The following is a 14,863-nucleotide window of genomic DNA, read 5'->3' on the forward strand; positions in this document are numbered from 1 at the left end:
AAGTGTTCTGAATCTCTTATATTCAGAGAAATTCAAATCAAAACAACTCTGGGGTACAACCTCACACCTAGCAGACTGGCTAACATGACAATTATGGAAATTAATGAATGCTGGAAGGGATGTGGCAAAGTAGGGACACTAATTCATTGGTGGTGGAGTTGTGAATTGATCCAACCATGCTGGAGGGCAATTTGGAACTATGCCCACAGGGTGCTAAAAGATCCAGCCAGAGCACTACTGGGTTTGTACCCCAGAGACAATAAGTAAAAAGACTTGTACAAGAATATTCACAGCTGCAGTCTTTGCGGTGGCCAAAATGTGGAAAATGAGGGGATGCCCTTTAATTGGGGAATGGCTGAACAAATTGTGTTATCTGTTGGTGATGGAATACTATTGTGCTCAAAGGAATAATTAACTGGAGGGATTCCATGTGAACTGGAAGGACCTCCAGAAAGTGATGCGGAGTGAAAGGAGCAGAGCCAGGAGAACATTGTACACAGAGACGGATACACTGTGGCACAATCAAATGTAATAGACTTCTCCATTAGTGGCAATGCAATGATCCAGGACAATTCTGAGGGTCTTATGAGAAAGAACACTATCCACATTCAGAGGAAGAACTGTGGGAGCAGAAACACAGAAGAAAAACAACTGCTTGATCACATGGTCGATGGGGATATGGTTGGGGATGTAGACTTTAAGCAATCACCCCTGTGCAAATATCAATAATATGGAAATAGGTCTTGATCAATGACACATGTAAAACCCAGTGGAACTGGGCTTCAGCTACAGGAGGGGGTAGGGGGGAGAAGGGAAGTGAAAGAACATGAATCATGTAACAATAGAAAAATATTCTACATTAATTAATTAAATAAAATTTTCCAAGTTTAAAAAAAAAAAAGAAAAAAGCAGCCCATCTTCCTCACTGTCTTTGGGCTCCCTCTCTGGGCCAATTGCTCTTAGTGGGACATCAGAAGAAAGCAGCTCTGATCACCCTCAAGCTCAGGATATGTCTCAGCCCTGTCCTTCCTGGGGCCAGGCCTGGGCTTCTGCACCCTCAGCTGGGAGGGAGAAGGGACCCAGAGGGGCAGAGGTTTCCTTTATCTTCCAAGGCCTGAGGCTGCCCCACAATGATCTCCCTGGGGTGAGGGGCCACAAGAGTCACCCAGGGCCAGGCCTGCCCTCAGGGGAGAGCCTGTTACCAGCAGAGGGAGGAGGGGCAGCCTGGGAAGAGAAGAGGGTCTGGAAGGGGCAGATGAGCCCCTCCTGCTGTTCCTCCTCTTCTGCCCCCTCCCTTCTCCCATCCTCCCAGACCCCCAAGAGGCAGCAGGGCTTTGGGATCCCACATGGGAGGGGCCCAGGCAGAGCCCAAATCCCCCTGGCAGAGAAGAGGCCTGAGGGCTCTGCCAGAAAGGGGAGCAGGGAAGCCTGGGAAGGAGAGCCCAGGGAGGGGCTGGGAAGGCACAGGGTCCAACAGAGCTCCTGGCAAGGAGGGCAGGGACCCTGGGGAGACTCAAGTGTTCCTGGGGGCGGCTGAGCCTGGGAAAACAGGGTGAAGGGGTGCTGGGATCTCCCTAGGAGCTGGGGAGGGAGCCTGGGACCCACAGCTGAGGCTGGGAATCCCTAAAGGGAACTGGAGCCAGGGAGGCCAAGGCCTGGGCCCTGATGGGGACCAGCTCAAGGACCAGGGGGCCAAAGAAGAGGGGCCAGGAAAGGCCTTTAGGTGGGAGGGGGGGTAGTGGGGGGGCCAGGGGCAACAAGGCCAAGCTCAGGGACCCTCCCAGAGGGCCGGCTCTGAGGGCAGCACAGAGGAAACTCTAAACAGGAGCTGGGAGTCAGGACACTTGAGTGAGGAATCCCTGGGCCCCTGGAATGGCCCCTCTCTCCCCTCCCCCTGCATCCAGCCCCTCTTTCACTGCCCTACCATACTGGGAAACCTCCCTTCCCCCCAGCATGCCTAGACACAGCCTAATAGAGGTGGGGGCAGCAAAGAGCTCCTGGGGGAGAGGGAGAGCAGGGCCCCATGGGGGGGGGGGTGCTGAGGGAATGTGAGGCCCACAATGAGGGGCCATGTGGGGGTGCTGGGGGGGGTGGCTGAACCATCTCAGGAGAATTGGGCAGGTGAAGGGGGGGTCAGTGCAAGGGGGGGGGGGGAAGAGAGGAGGAGAGGAAGGAGAGGGAGAACCAAAAACCCAGTCACGGATGAGGCCAAGAGGCCAAGATGAGTCCAATCTGACAAGAAACTGGACCAAAGCCAAAGCACTGCTCTCCAAGGATAGGGAGGGGCTCCAGGGGGACCCCTGGCATCTCCCCCATCCCAGAAGTCCTCAAGTGTATACTGTAGGCCCCCTTGGGCTGGGGGAGGATCAAGGGGGTCCCTCCGAGGCCTCCAGGGGGGCCAAGCCAGCCTCCAGGGGTTGATCCTCCAGACAGGAAGGCCTTCAAGGAGGCCAGGCCAGGCTCTGGGTTCAAGGACAAAATGGAGAGCCGCCAAGAGCACAGGAAGAATCTGAGGCCGGACTCGAACCCAGGACCTCCCCATGGCAGGCCTGGTACTCTCCCTTGTCCTCCCCAGCCACCCAGGTTGGGTTCCCTTTGCTAAAGAGCTGTCCTCCCTGACGGAAAGTTCCTCCTCCTCCCTCAGTCCCCCATCCCTGGCTGTAGGGCCCTTCTGGGGCTCTGCTGTCCTCCTGGACTCTCTTCCCCCTTCCGGCCAGCCTCCATTCACCCCCTCAAATGACTTTCCTCAGGCTACTCCCCCATCAAATCCCCCAGGATGCTCTTAGGTACTCCCAGCCCTAATGGCCCCATCCCCTTCCTCCCTGCCACCCCCTCTGCCCTGGGCCACACCAGCCTCCTGGGGGTCCGTGTACAGCACCTCCGGCTCCTGGCCAGGAACACCTTCTCTGGCTGTCCTCCATGGTTTGCTGAGAGACTCCCTTCCCCAGCTCGGATCACTGCCCTCCCCGGCTCCCCTACAGTCCAAACATCAATCTCGCCTCCTCCAGAAAGCCCTCCAGAATTCCTCACTCTCCGCCCTCTCTCGGCTCCTTATTGCCTGTTTAGCCTGAACAGAGCAGGCTTGGGGTCACTAAAGCTGAGGCTGCACAAGGGGCGGGGGAAGGGGAGGAGCTCGGGGGTCTGGAGCCCAGAGGCTGGAAGGCAGGTCTCCTGGGTCCTTAAGTGGCACCGTAAAACTGCGCCTCCCCTTAAGCCCCCTCCAGGCAGGACGTTTTAGCAGGAAAGAAGATCCCGAAGAGGAAGCCAGAAGACACAGCTGACCCCGGTCAGAGACCAGAGCAGCTCCATGGATACGTCGTACCCTGCAGGAAATCCGCGCCCCGGCGCTGACCGTCCCGCTCCGGCCCCGCGTCCTTTCCAGCCCAAGCCAACCCCGCCGCCTTTGGGAAGGTTCACGAATTGGGCTCCAGGAGGCACAAGGCGGGAGGTGTCTGCCCCAGAGGGACTCGTAACTGGGAAGATTCGAGCTCAGTCATGCGCTCTGCCTCCCGCCCTCCCCCAGGCTCTCTCTCTGGCCCCTCCCCCCTCGAGGCCCCCTTTGCCGCTGTCCCCCGCCACCACTTCATAATTACCGAGGCTGGAGGCGCGGGGCGGAGGGAGTTCCAGGGCCGGCGAAGAAGCCGAGGAGGGAAAAGGTTTGGAAGCGGCGGAGGGGAGGGGGAAACTGAGTATAATCCTCACTTCCGGTTTCCCAGAGGCCTCTGCGTCGCCGGTTCCGAGACTAGATTACCCCACCGTACGCCCTGAGCCTGGCTCTCCGCCTCTCCTCTCCTCCCCAGCTTCCCATCTAAGCCTCCAGCGTGAGCCCCGCCTCCCACCTGCCCTCCCCTTCATTCCTCAGCGCCCACTTTGGGCCTTTGGGTGTGAGGGAGAGTGGTGCCTGTGCTGGCCCAGCTCTGGTCTCCGGCTATTCGGATAGAAAGAAAAGGGTCCCAGGGCATCAGGCGTCCGGAGTTGCATGTCTTTCTGATCCATGACAATGCGGGGGTGGGGAGGGGGGCAGGGAGGGGGGCAGGAACCTTTTCTTCTCCCCTTACCACAGGGAAAAGAAATGTGGGCGTCGCCAGGCTCCTGACAGACTGCAGAGCCAGGCTGAGACTGAGACCTCTACAGGAGCTTAGAAGAGGCACAGGGAGAAGGACAAAGCCCCGCCCTCATGGTCCACCCTTTCTAGGCAGGTCCCTATTGCCCAGGTGTCCCTGGCCACGCCCCTCTTGCTCTGACCACATTCTAGGGCCTAAAAACTTCACAACCAAAGACAAAAACAGCAGAAGTAATAAATGCATCCTGTTCAGATCATGATCCAATAAAAATTATAATAGTAACAATTTATGAAAAGACTAAAAATTAATTGGAAATTGTAAGAAATTAAAAATTAGCTTTTAGGCTAAATATGAGAGTTCTAAACGAATATTTTGGTGGCACATTTGAAAATATTATAGCTTAAGTCAAAATGACTTTTAGTAGCTTTATTTACAAAGTGATGGACAGTTAGAAGGGTGTGGCCGAGTGGGGTGAGTAACTCACAGGCAGTGGAAAAGGGCTTTTGTCTCTGGGTCTCCTGGGGAGAGGAGTGTGTGGCTCTCTCTGGGACTGACTGTTTCTGACAGATGGAGACAGAGAAATGGAATTAAGGCCTTAATAGCCTTATTGATTACTAATTAACAGGGGTATATAGAGAGTGGATATATTATTAGATAGTCAGAGTAGGAGAGTAGGCTGGGTCTTGGCCTGGTAGAAGATCCTGTCCTCCAAGGCCGAAAGATTTAGGGATTTTTAGAAAATTTTAGTCAGGATTTAGATCTTAGGTATAGTTAAAAGCTATCATAAGATTACTCTCACTTTATTCCTTTCTATTTCCTATTGTATTTTCCTAATACTTCCTAATACTTTCCTAATACTTAACTGTTTTGTGTTTAAGAAGCTGCTCTCTTCATTTTGTTCAAACTCCTACCCCCCAAAATTTAACCCTTCACATTTACCCACAGCTTCTCAAGGATGTCCCATTTTCCTTTCTTGTTAACTCTGGATTCTGATGGTTGTTTGATACAATCTTCAGACTTGTTTTAATTTGTTTTTCCACCCTTCATTATTTGTAGGGCATATTTGTAATTATTAGTAGGTGGCATGGAGGACAGAGCACTGGATCCACAGTCAGGAAGAACTTACTTCAAATCCAACTCAGAAAGTTACAACTGTGCCACCCTTGGCATGTCCTTTAGCCCAGTTTGCCTCAGTTTCCTTATAAATAAAATGAGCTTGAGAAAGAAATAGAAATCTACTCCAATATCTTTGCCAAAAAACCCCCAACAAATGTGATCAAAAGGATCTGATATGACAGAAGTGGCCAAACAACAATTATTAAGAATTTTGATCATTTTTTATATGACTGTTCCAAAATTAGAGTTTTTGTTTTTAAAAAATCCTTGTCTGTGTCTTTTGATTCATCCTTTGGAATGTTAAATTTAATTGTGGTTGCACCCTGAATATATTTAATTAGGTGGTCACCAGGGATTTAATTTCCAAATCCCAAAATGAATTACTAAAGTAAAATGTAAATTCATGGCAGTTTGTTTACAATACAGGGAAGATATTAAGGAGAGAGAGAGAGAGAGAAAGAAAGAAAGAGAGTGAGAGAGAGAGAAAGAGAGAGAATTTTGGCTTCCTCTGAGCCAGGTGGAAATTATAAGGCCCTAGTAAGGGAAAAGGGTCTCAAGATGATGGGCCTTTCTTGGAGGTTCACACTTCCAAAAAGGTGGGATCACTAAGTCAGCCTTTCACTCACCAACAGTGTCTGTCTAAAAGGAAAGCAGTCTGAGGTCTCCTGCATGAGCTCCTCCAGGGGTCCAGTTCTACAGCCAAGTGTCTTCACTCCAAGTCTGAGTGACTGTCTGTAAACCTTAAAATTTCCCAGACCCTACTTTATAAGATTGGATTAAGACCATTCCCCATTTGGGCAGTGAACTCTACTTAAAGCAGGAATGTGAGAATTCTGCTTTACCTACTTGGGTCTGCCCTAAGGGAAGATAAAGTTGTAAACACTTTTCTGAACAATGAAAAGTACTTAAACCCATACTTTTCTTAAGCTAAGTACCTATAAAGGTCAAGCAACTTGTGAATTTACAAGGAACAAAGAACTGGAAAAGTTACTCAGAGATTTCCTGGTGTGAATTACTCAAAAATCCACACCTTCTTAGGTGTGGACTAAAAATGGGTGGTCCTTTAGAAACATCTACAGTGATTGGTAGATGTAAGGACTTAGGGGAGATGACAGAGGAAATTTTGCCCTTAAAACTAAGAGCTCAGGGAAGAGCTGGGAAGTCATTCGGAAACATTCAGATTGGAGAGACTCATTCTGAGGAGACTGATTCTGAAACATTCAGATGGAGGAGGGAGCTGGTGAAAGCAGCTGAGATGCTGCTGGCCTGGTGTCATTAGAAATCCTTACTTAGACAGATCTTATGGTGAGTGTTAAAAAACTGACTGATTTCTCTTTTAAGACTCAGGTCTAGGCCATATTGGCTTTGAGGCCCTTCATACTTATTCCTTTCTTACTCTCTCTCTCTTTCTTGATTACTCATTGTATTGTTAATTAAAATCTGTATAAACCCAATTGACTTGGATATTTGAATAATTGGGAATATTTCCCTGGTGACCACCTTATATTTGATTTTAAACCCAAGACACTGTAGTGAAACATATTTCTGTGGTCAAACTTACTCACCCTCTTTTATATCTATCACAATTTATATCTTCCACTATTTTAATCACTACAGTTTAAGACCTCAACCATTTTAAATCTCACATGTCTTCCAGGTGCTCCTCCAAGTAAGAGTTCTTTGATCTAACTTGAATCGAATATTGAATTTAACCCTCTTCTTTTTTGGCCTCTGGTCATCTTTTTAAAGATCTTTTTCTCCTGTATCACCTCCCCTAAATTTCACATCTACCAATCACAGAAGAAGCTCCTCTCCAGGATTGCCCACTCTTTATTTCACAGCTTCTTTAGTTCTACTGGTATGTAATGCCTGTTTGAAGAGTGGGACCTGTAATGAGCACAATGCTCAGATACAGTCAGGCAGGGGGTGGGGGGTAGGAAGGGGGCTACTTTATCTTCAGATTACTTTAGAGGATTACCTTTTCACCTTTTTCATAAGTTAACTCCTTTCCCTTGTGAATCTTAAAACTGCTCAGACTCTACTTCAGAAAATTAGATTAAGCTATTCCCCATTTTTAACAATGGAGGTACTTGATCAGTAATGTTTTAAGAACCTTTAAAATTACTCCACCCTACTCAGACAGTGCCTTAGGGGAAGATAAAGTTGCAAACTCCTGACTGAACAATGAAAAGTCCCTAATTCATACTTATAGTGAAGCCAAACCCTTAAGCTAGGTGGTCTATTTTTAGATCTAATACAAAAGGGTGCTAAGTACCTATTAAGGTTAAATTAATCACTAAAAGGTCAAGCAAATTACAAAAGGCAAGCTCAACAAAAGAGATGTGAAGTTTTATCTAACCAGAGAAGGTGAGAACAAAAGAAGATGAGAATAAGAATGGGCAGTCCTGGGAAAAATGACTACTATGATTGGTAGATGTGAAAATTTAGGGGAGGTGACATAAGAGAAAATTTCTTTTAAGAAGAATTCAGTTCAGTTTGGAGTTAGTTCAGTTTGGAAGTTGAATTGGAGGAGGAGGTCTGGAGTTCATTGGAGGACAGGAGCTTGCTTGAGAGGATCTTCTGGTGAGTGATACAGACTGACTCGCTCTCCCTTAGGCTTAGGCCTAGGCCATTTGACCTAGCCCTTTTCTACTATTCTGTCTCTCTCTCTCTCTCTCTCTCTCTCTCTCTCTCTCTCTCTCTCTCTCTCTCTCTCTCTCTCTCTCTCTCCCTCCCTCTCTTCCCTTCCCTTAATTCCTTCATTTGTATTAATTAAAATTTCCATGAAACCCAACTGACTTGGGTATTTTCATATTTGGGAATTTTCCCATGGCGACCATTTAATTTTGGATTTTAAATCAAGACACTAAAAATTATCTTTACAGTTTGGCCAAAATCTTTACAGTTTTGGCAATTCACAGTCTTGGCAAAACCCATTTTCATGATTAGTTTTTGGCAGACCACATAGGTTGTAATGAAAACCCTCAAATTTCTGTGAAATCTCTTTCCTTTCACTCCTTATTTCCTTATTTACTTGCTCCACTTGCCCTGAACTTTGTAGCTAATAATGATATTTTGGTGTTATTCCTAGATTTTCATAGACTCTTTTTAGGATGTCTTGAGTGAAATGGGATCTTTTATCAGAGTCTATTATTAATGGTACTCCAAATGTAGGTATAATTTCCTTAATCAACACTTTCACCACAAAGCTAACTGTATTTGTACTGAATGGAAAAGCTTCAGGCCATTTGGTTAGTACAGAAAATCTGTCCAACAATTAAGTAACTGATGTACCAAATTACAAAGGACCAAAGGACCTATCAATGGGCTGTGAGGGCTAAAAGAAGGCATCTCCTTGTGAGGTTTCTCTCCCCTGAAAGGTGAGCAGTGGCTGTCACCTTTTTTTTACTCTCTTCTTTTCCTTCTGCTTCCTCTCCTCTTAACAACTGTCCACTCTTCCAATTTACTTCTGCTCTTATTGTCTGAGTCAATCCTCTTTCTCCCTCTGGCATCATCTCCAGAACTGGACTCTCAAGTGCCAGACTAATTCCTGACTTTTAATATCTTAATAATGTATACAAATCTATGTAAAACTACATTGAGGGAGGAGATTTATATGTCATGAAAGAGTCATGGATAGTTGGGAGTGTTCCTATGGCTACTTATATAAGGAATGTTTACTGTCATGTAAAATTTGACATCCCATTGGACAGGTTTAGGTCAGGTGAGGTTAATATTTTTCACACACTTATAAATGGCTTTGATTTCTTCATGAAAAAACTGTTCATATCTTTTGGGAGTGGTTCATATTCTTCTGTTTGACAAAGTTCTCTATATATTTTAGACGTAATCTCTACTTGAGAAACTGAAATCATTTTCTTTTGAAGAAGTGACACACTCTGTGGTCCATTCTCCTGATCTTAATAGAAGTAGGCATCCCTTTCTCTAATCCTAACCATGAGCAGAACTTTCAGTTCCCAAATGAGACGTGATCTGCTATTTGAAGACAGGGGAGTCACCATCGCTGTCAGAGGGAGAAGTCCTTAGAAGCAGTATCCAGGGGAGTGAGTGAGATTTTGGAAGATCAGTTATTCTGAACAACAGCTTACATGACCAGTTATGGGGAAGCACCTTGATTTTGTACAGGGAATTTTTACTGTCCCTAAATCAATTCTTAAGTACCTCATTCTGGAATTCACTACAACTGTTGATCTGTTTGTTTCTTTAAGTAAAAGTCATTAAAACATCTGAATAAGCTATGTTTTCCTCTAAGGTCTTTCACCTGGGGGGGAAGCTATCACCCTCTTGATAAGCTTCCATCTCATAGGTTGGAATTCTTATTTAAGGCCTTTCCAAACTCCACATGTCTCTAGCACTAGTTTAAGTGGGAAGTGGAATGCTAGAGAGAGCAGGTAGCAGAAGCAGGAGCAATGAAAACTGCTCCTTTAATCCTGAAAAGCTTTCAAATCCTCTATGAGCAAAAATCCCAGCAAACACTTTTTGCCCAACCCCCCCAGATCAGCTCAGAGAATCAGCTTCCTGCCCATGTTGTGGAAGCATGTGGTTCCTGGTGTTTAACCCCTAGGAGAGAGGATAGAGTGGAAAACTCTTAACACCACTCTTAGCCAAGGATAGTTGATTGGGCCATGCCTGAATTTACACCAATTTTTTTTCACTGAAATCTCTAGAGGACCCCACCTTACCTCTAACCCCTAGCCATTACATACTGAGCCCCCTACTGATAGAAAGCAGAATTGCAAGCAATTTTAGATGAAAAATAAATAAAGCTAGACAGCATTTACTGTACTTATGATCCCACATAGTTGGAAGTGGAAACTTTGCTTTAAGCTTTTTCAACAGACAGAAAAATAAAATCATCTCTCTTGTCAATCAGGCCAAGTGAAATGTCAATCAGGCTGAAAGAAGGAAAGCAATTCATTGGCCCTATGAAGACCCAAGTTGGAATTTGAATATGGAAGGTTTCCCAAAAACTATGCCAGGCTAGAGAGGCATTATTAACAGCAATGAGATCCAGTTCTTATAAATCTGGTACATGGATAAAGCTTGAGAATCTTAAGCAAAAATAATAATGAAAATCCCTCCCAGTTTATGGAGAGAATTATTGAGTTGTGTAAAAGGGAGGGGAGTTTGGAGATTTGAAGGGATGAATTGTGTTGGGCCAGTTTCAGAAGATTGTCTGTAGTTTGGGAAGGCCAACATTACCCCAGTCAGGCAGAGCCTGGTCAGAGAAGTGGGAAAGGAGGTTTAATTAAGAAGAAGGGAGGGGCAGCTGGGCAGCTGAGTGGACTGAGAGCCAGGCTTAGAAATGTGAGGTCCCAGGTTCAAATCTGGCCTCAGACACTTCTAAGCTGTATGACCCTGGGCAAGTCACTTAACCCCCATTACCTAGCCCTTACCACTCTTCTGCCTTGGAACAAATACACAGTATTGATTCCAAGATGGAAGGTAAGGGTTTAAAAAAAAAAAAGAAGAGGTAAAAGGGGTATGGGATAACCCTAAAGCTAAATTTCCAATGAATACCCCAAAAAGATCTAATGTCTCCACTAGAAAATTCTTCAAAGTGGTTTCTCTACACTAATCCTCATCTCTCTGACCTAAAGTAAACTCTAGTCCCTGCTCTACCTAAATCTGCACTAACCCCACTGACCTCCTTAGGTGGTATTAAAGGTAGTGGTCAAACATCAGTTAGGCAGGACCCAAGGAAACATCCTGGATCCAAAAGGCCCCCAGACCTGATCTTACAGTCAGATAGGCAGATGTTCAGGTTTAACAGGAAACAGAAAATAACAGTAAGGAAGCACGTAAGATGGGAAATCAGAGTGGGAATCAGGATAGGATCAGCCACCGAGAATAAACCCCTACACTCCCAGATATCTCCAAAGAGAGAGCCCACAGGACCCAACTGTCTCTTAGGAACAGCTTAACCCTTTCTACAGAATTCCAGAATCTTTACTCAGCTGTCCCATGCTTCTGCCCTCTGCAAAACCTAATTCATCTTTTCCTTACAACAGCTTGGAGGTAGATATATAGATCTGGATCTTTCCAGAGAAAGAGATGGCAGAAAAATAAGGAGACAGTTGGTAGAAAACTGTTGTAAGGTGGTCCAAGTTTAAGACTAACTGCCCAAATTGGGCTAATATGGACCTTGAAGAATTGAGAAGAGTAGCAGTTTATCCCTTTAATGGACACCAAAAAAGAGATGAAGAGAACAGTGACTTAGTAGAGGCATTAAGGAAAAAAATAAAAGTTTTAACAAAAAAATGGAAAAAAATTGAAAGAGGAAATGCAAATCAAGGTTCCATGGTGGTATGATGGCCTATTGGCTGAGAGCTCTAGAAGTTGCTGATTCTGTCTCCTCTAGGGACTGGTGATGGCTTGAAGAGCCAGAGCCCTGCGAGCTGCTTTACCCTGGGTCCACGAGCCTCACCACAGATTTAAATCGGTCAAATGTCAGAGATTTGGGGACCTCACTGCAGGCCAGAGCCAGAGGTTAGGACTTTGAGGGTTAGTTAAGCATGGGGTGCTCTGTTGTTGACTTAGGTGGGGTCCCAGTGTCTCAAAGTTGTTCTGTGCTCAGACTCAGAACCCAGTACACTAGATAGGTGGTAGTTGGCTTATATTATGCCATGATTTTTAAAATATTGTTCTTTTTGCTATGGTTTTGGTTAGATTACTGTCTAGACATGGTGGTGCATAAGGGTGGACAGGAGACCAGGGTATGGATTGTCTTATAATTTTGTCTCTTTCTAGTCCCACTGGTCACTCCCTCTCCTGGTCAATAAAAATGTCTTAACAGGGAATAAGATTACAAGGGGAACCAAGAAGTCACCTACAGATCATGCCAAAGATAAAAGGAACACAATTTACAGATTGTTTCACATGTTTTTTTTTAATAATTGACATCCTAGTGCTGTGTGCCAAATGAGGAGAACTATGGAGGGTGCTGGTCAAGGTCTATGATTCTCTGATCTCTAAATTACAGATGCAATCCAGTCAGGAACAATCACCTCCAGATGAGTAGAACACTAGAAGAGTTTCATGACTCTGATATGATGACATTGGAGTTATAACAGTAACTTGGAAATGATTTGAATATCTTTATGAACTCATCGCAAGGTGGCACAGAGAGAAGCTGGTCTGTTTCACTCCCCACTCCCAACACAAATAAGTATAAAAGCAAGACCCAGACTCTTTCCCTAGCCCTCTCTAATCTCCTGGGGGTCTAGGCTCCCTAGTAATTCCAACTCTAGTCCATAATTCTGTGAGTGATACACTCTGCTTGCCCCTTCTTCATCGTCTTCTCCATCCAGACTCCTTTAACTAACACATCCCCCCCCCCATTGACTGTAAGGGGGTAAATTTAGGGGTTTTGACTAATATATTATCCTCATGGTTGCCAGGGATTAATTCAAATCCCAAATAAAATACTCAAGTCAGTTTGGAAATTTTATGGTGGTTTAATTAATATAGAGGGAAGGAATTAAGAAAAGAGAGGGAAAAGGGTATAGGATTTCTCTGGCCTAGCCTGAGCCAAGGGGAGTTCAGAGACCTTCCAGCCAGGAGGCCTCCTCTGAGGTGAGGGGCCTTCTAGGAGGATGGCGTTTTTCGAAGGTAAAGGAAAAAAAAGAATCAACCTAAACTCTGAAAGAGCTCAGAGAAGACACCTCACCTGACTTATGATATTAAGCTTCTCCCAGTTACTGTATCAAGGACACTCACTGGCAAACCCAGACAATAACTGTAGCCACACCAAGATACTCAGCACGCTGCCACCAGCTACCTCTCCACCACAAGAGCCAGAGTCACCTCTCCTTGAAAAGAGCCAGAGAAAGGAAGGGACGCAAAATATATAGACTGTTTTTACATCACTTCCTGTGTCTTACATGTACCAATAGTAGCTTAAGCTTGACTTAGGACAGCCCAGGGGTCTGTCAGTTCTTTTTGATTTGTCATTTGCCAGCACATGTCTGTCAAAGGCCATCCTTCTCAAACTTAATCCTTAAGTAGGCGTGTAGACATTCCTGTTTTGTTAGACTAAGCAGGGTGGAGTAAATCTAAAATTCACACCAAGAGGCACACCTCTACCTCTCTATCCCTTTCCACTTTTCTTTTTTTTTTTGGGGGGGGGGGGAGAAATCTGAAGGTTTTTTATTTTTATTTAGAATATTTTTCTATGGTTACATGACTCATGACCCCAGCCTGGCTCTCTCCTCTCCTTCCCAAATTCGACAAGCAGTTCCGCTGGGCTACACATGTATCATTGTTCAAAACCCATTTCTCTGTTATTCATATTTGCAGTAGAGCAATCCTTTAACATCAAAATCCTAATCACATCCCCATTACACTATGTGATTGATCATATGATCTTCTGTATTTCCGCTCCCACAGTTCTTCCTCTAGGTATGGATAGCTTTCTTTCTCACAAGTCCCTCAGGATTTTCCTGGATCACTGCATTTCTCCTAGTAGCAAAGTCAGTTATGTTCAATCATGCTACAATGTATCAGTTTCTGTGCATAATGTTCTCCTGGTTCTCCTTTTACTCTCCATCAATTCTGGAGTTTCTCCACTTCATATGGAATTCCTCCATTTCTTTATTCCTTTCATCACAGTAATATTCCATTGCCAACATATACCACAATTCATTCAGCCATTCCCCAATCGATGGACACCCCTCATCTTTCAATTTTTTCTTGCCACCACAAAGAGTGTGATTATAAATATTTTTATAAAAGTCTTTTCCTTATTATTTCTTTGGGGTTCAAGACCAGCAGTGGTATGGCTGGATCAAAGGGCTAACAGTCATTTAAAGCCCTTTGTGCATAGTTCCAAATTGCCCTCCAGAATGGATGGAACAATTCACAACTCCACCAGCAGTGTATTAGTGTCCCAATTTGCCACGACCCCTCCAACATTTATCACATTTCTTTGCTGTCATATTGTGTAATCTGCTAGGTGTGAGGTGGTACCTCAGAGTTTTCATTTGCATTCCTCTAATCAGGAGGGATTTAGAACACTTTTTCATGTGCTTGTTGATAGTTTTGATTTCATCACATGAAAACTGTCTATTCATGTCCCTTGACCAATTGGAGAATGGCTGGATTTTTTTGTCAATTTGACTTAATTCCTGATAGACTTGGGAAACAAAACCTTTTTCAGAGGATTTTGTTATTAAAATGTTCTCCAAGTTTGTTGCTTTCCTTATAATTTTGGTTGCATTGGTTTTGTTTCTACAAAACGTTTTAAATTTGATATAATCAGTCATTCTTTTTACATTTTGCAATGTTCTCTATCTCTTGCTTGATCTTAAATTCCTTCTTTTCCCACAGATCTGACAAGTATACTAATCTATATTCACTTAATTTATGATTTCACTCTTTATATTTACATCATTTACCTATTTTGAATCTATCTTGGTATAGGGCTTAAGATACTGATCTAAACCTAATTTTCGCCACACTGTTTTACAATTTCCCCAACATTTTCTGTTAAATAGTGAGCTCTTGTCCCAAAAGTTGGAGTCTCTCAGTTTATTGAACACTAGTATGAACCTTAAAAATTTCCCAGACCCTACTTCATAAGGAGACCATTCCACACTGGGACCATTCCCCATTTGGGCAGTGAAGGTACATAGATCAGGAATGTGAGAACTCTACTTAGATCA

The 14,863-nt window shown here is 44.7% G+C and overlaps 1 protein-coding gene across 3 annotated transcripts in view; it reads right to left on the minus strand.

The window, feature by feature from the left end:
- LOC130453593 (zinc finger protein 664-like) overlaps positions 1-9,548 on the minus strand; it is a 36,153-nt gene extending 26,605 nt beyond the window's left edge. For 2 of the 3 annotated variants that reach the window (XM_056820523.1, XM_056820522.1), the window contains exon 1: positions 3,594-9,548. The gene's annotated coding sequence lies outside the window, so the exon portion shown is untranslated. The remainder of the gene's footprint in view (positions 1-3,593) is intronic. The other variant, XM_056820521.1, reaches the window with a different exon arrangement.
- Between the last annotated feature and the right edge of the window lie 5,315 nt (positions 9,549-14,863).

This window comes from Monodelphis domestica, chromosome 3 (assembly GCF_027887165.1).
Source record: "Monodelphis domestica isolate mMonDom1 chromosome 3, mMonDom1.pri, whole genome shotgun sequence".
Taxonomy (NCBI): domain Eukaryota; kingdom Metazoa; phylum Chordata; class Mammalia; order Didelphimorphia; family Didelphidae; genus Monodelphis; species Monodelphis domestica.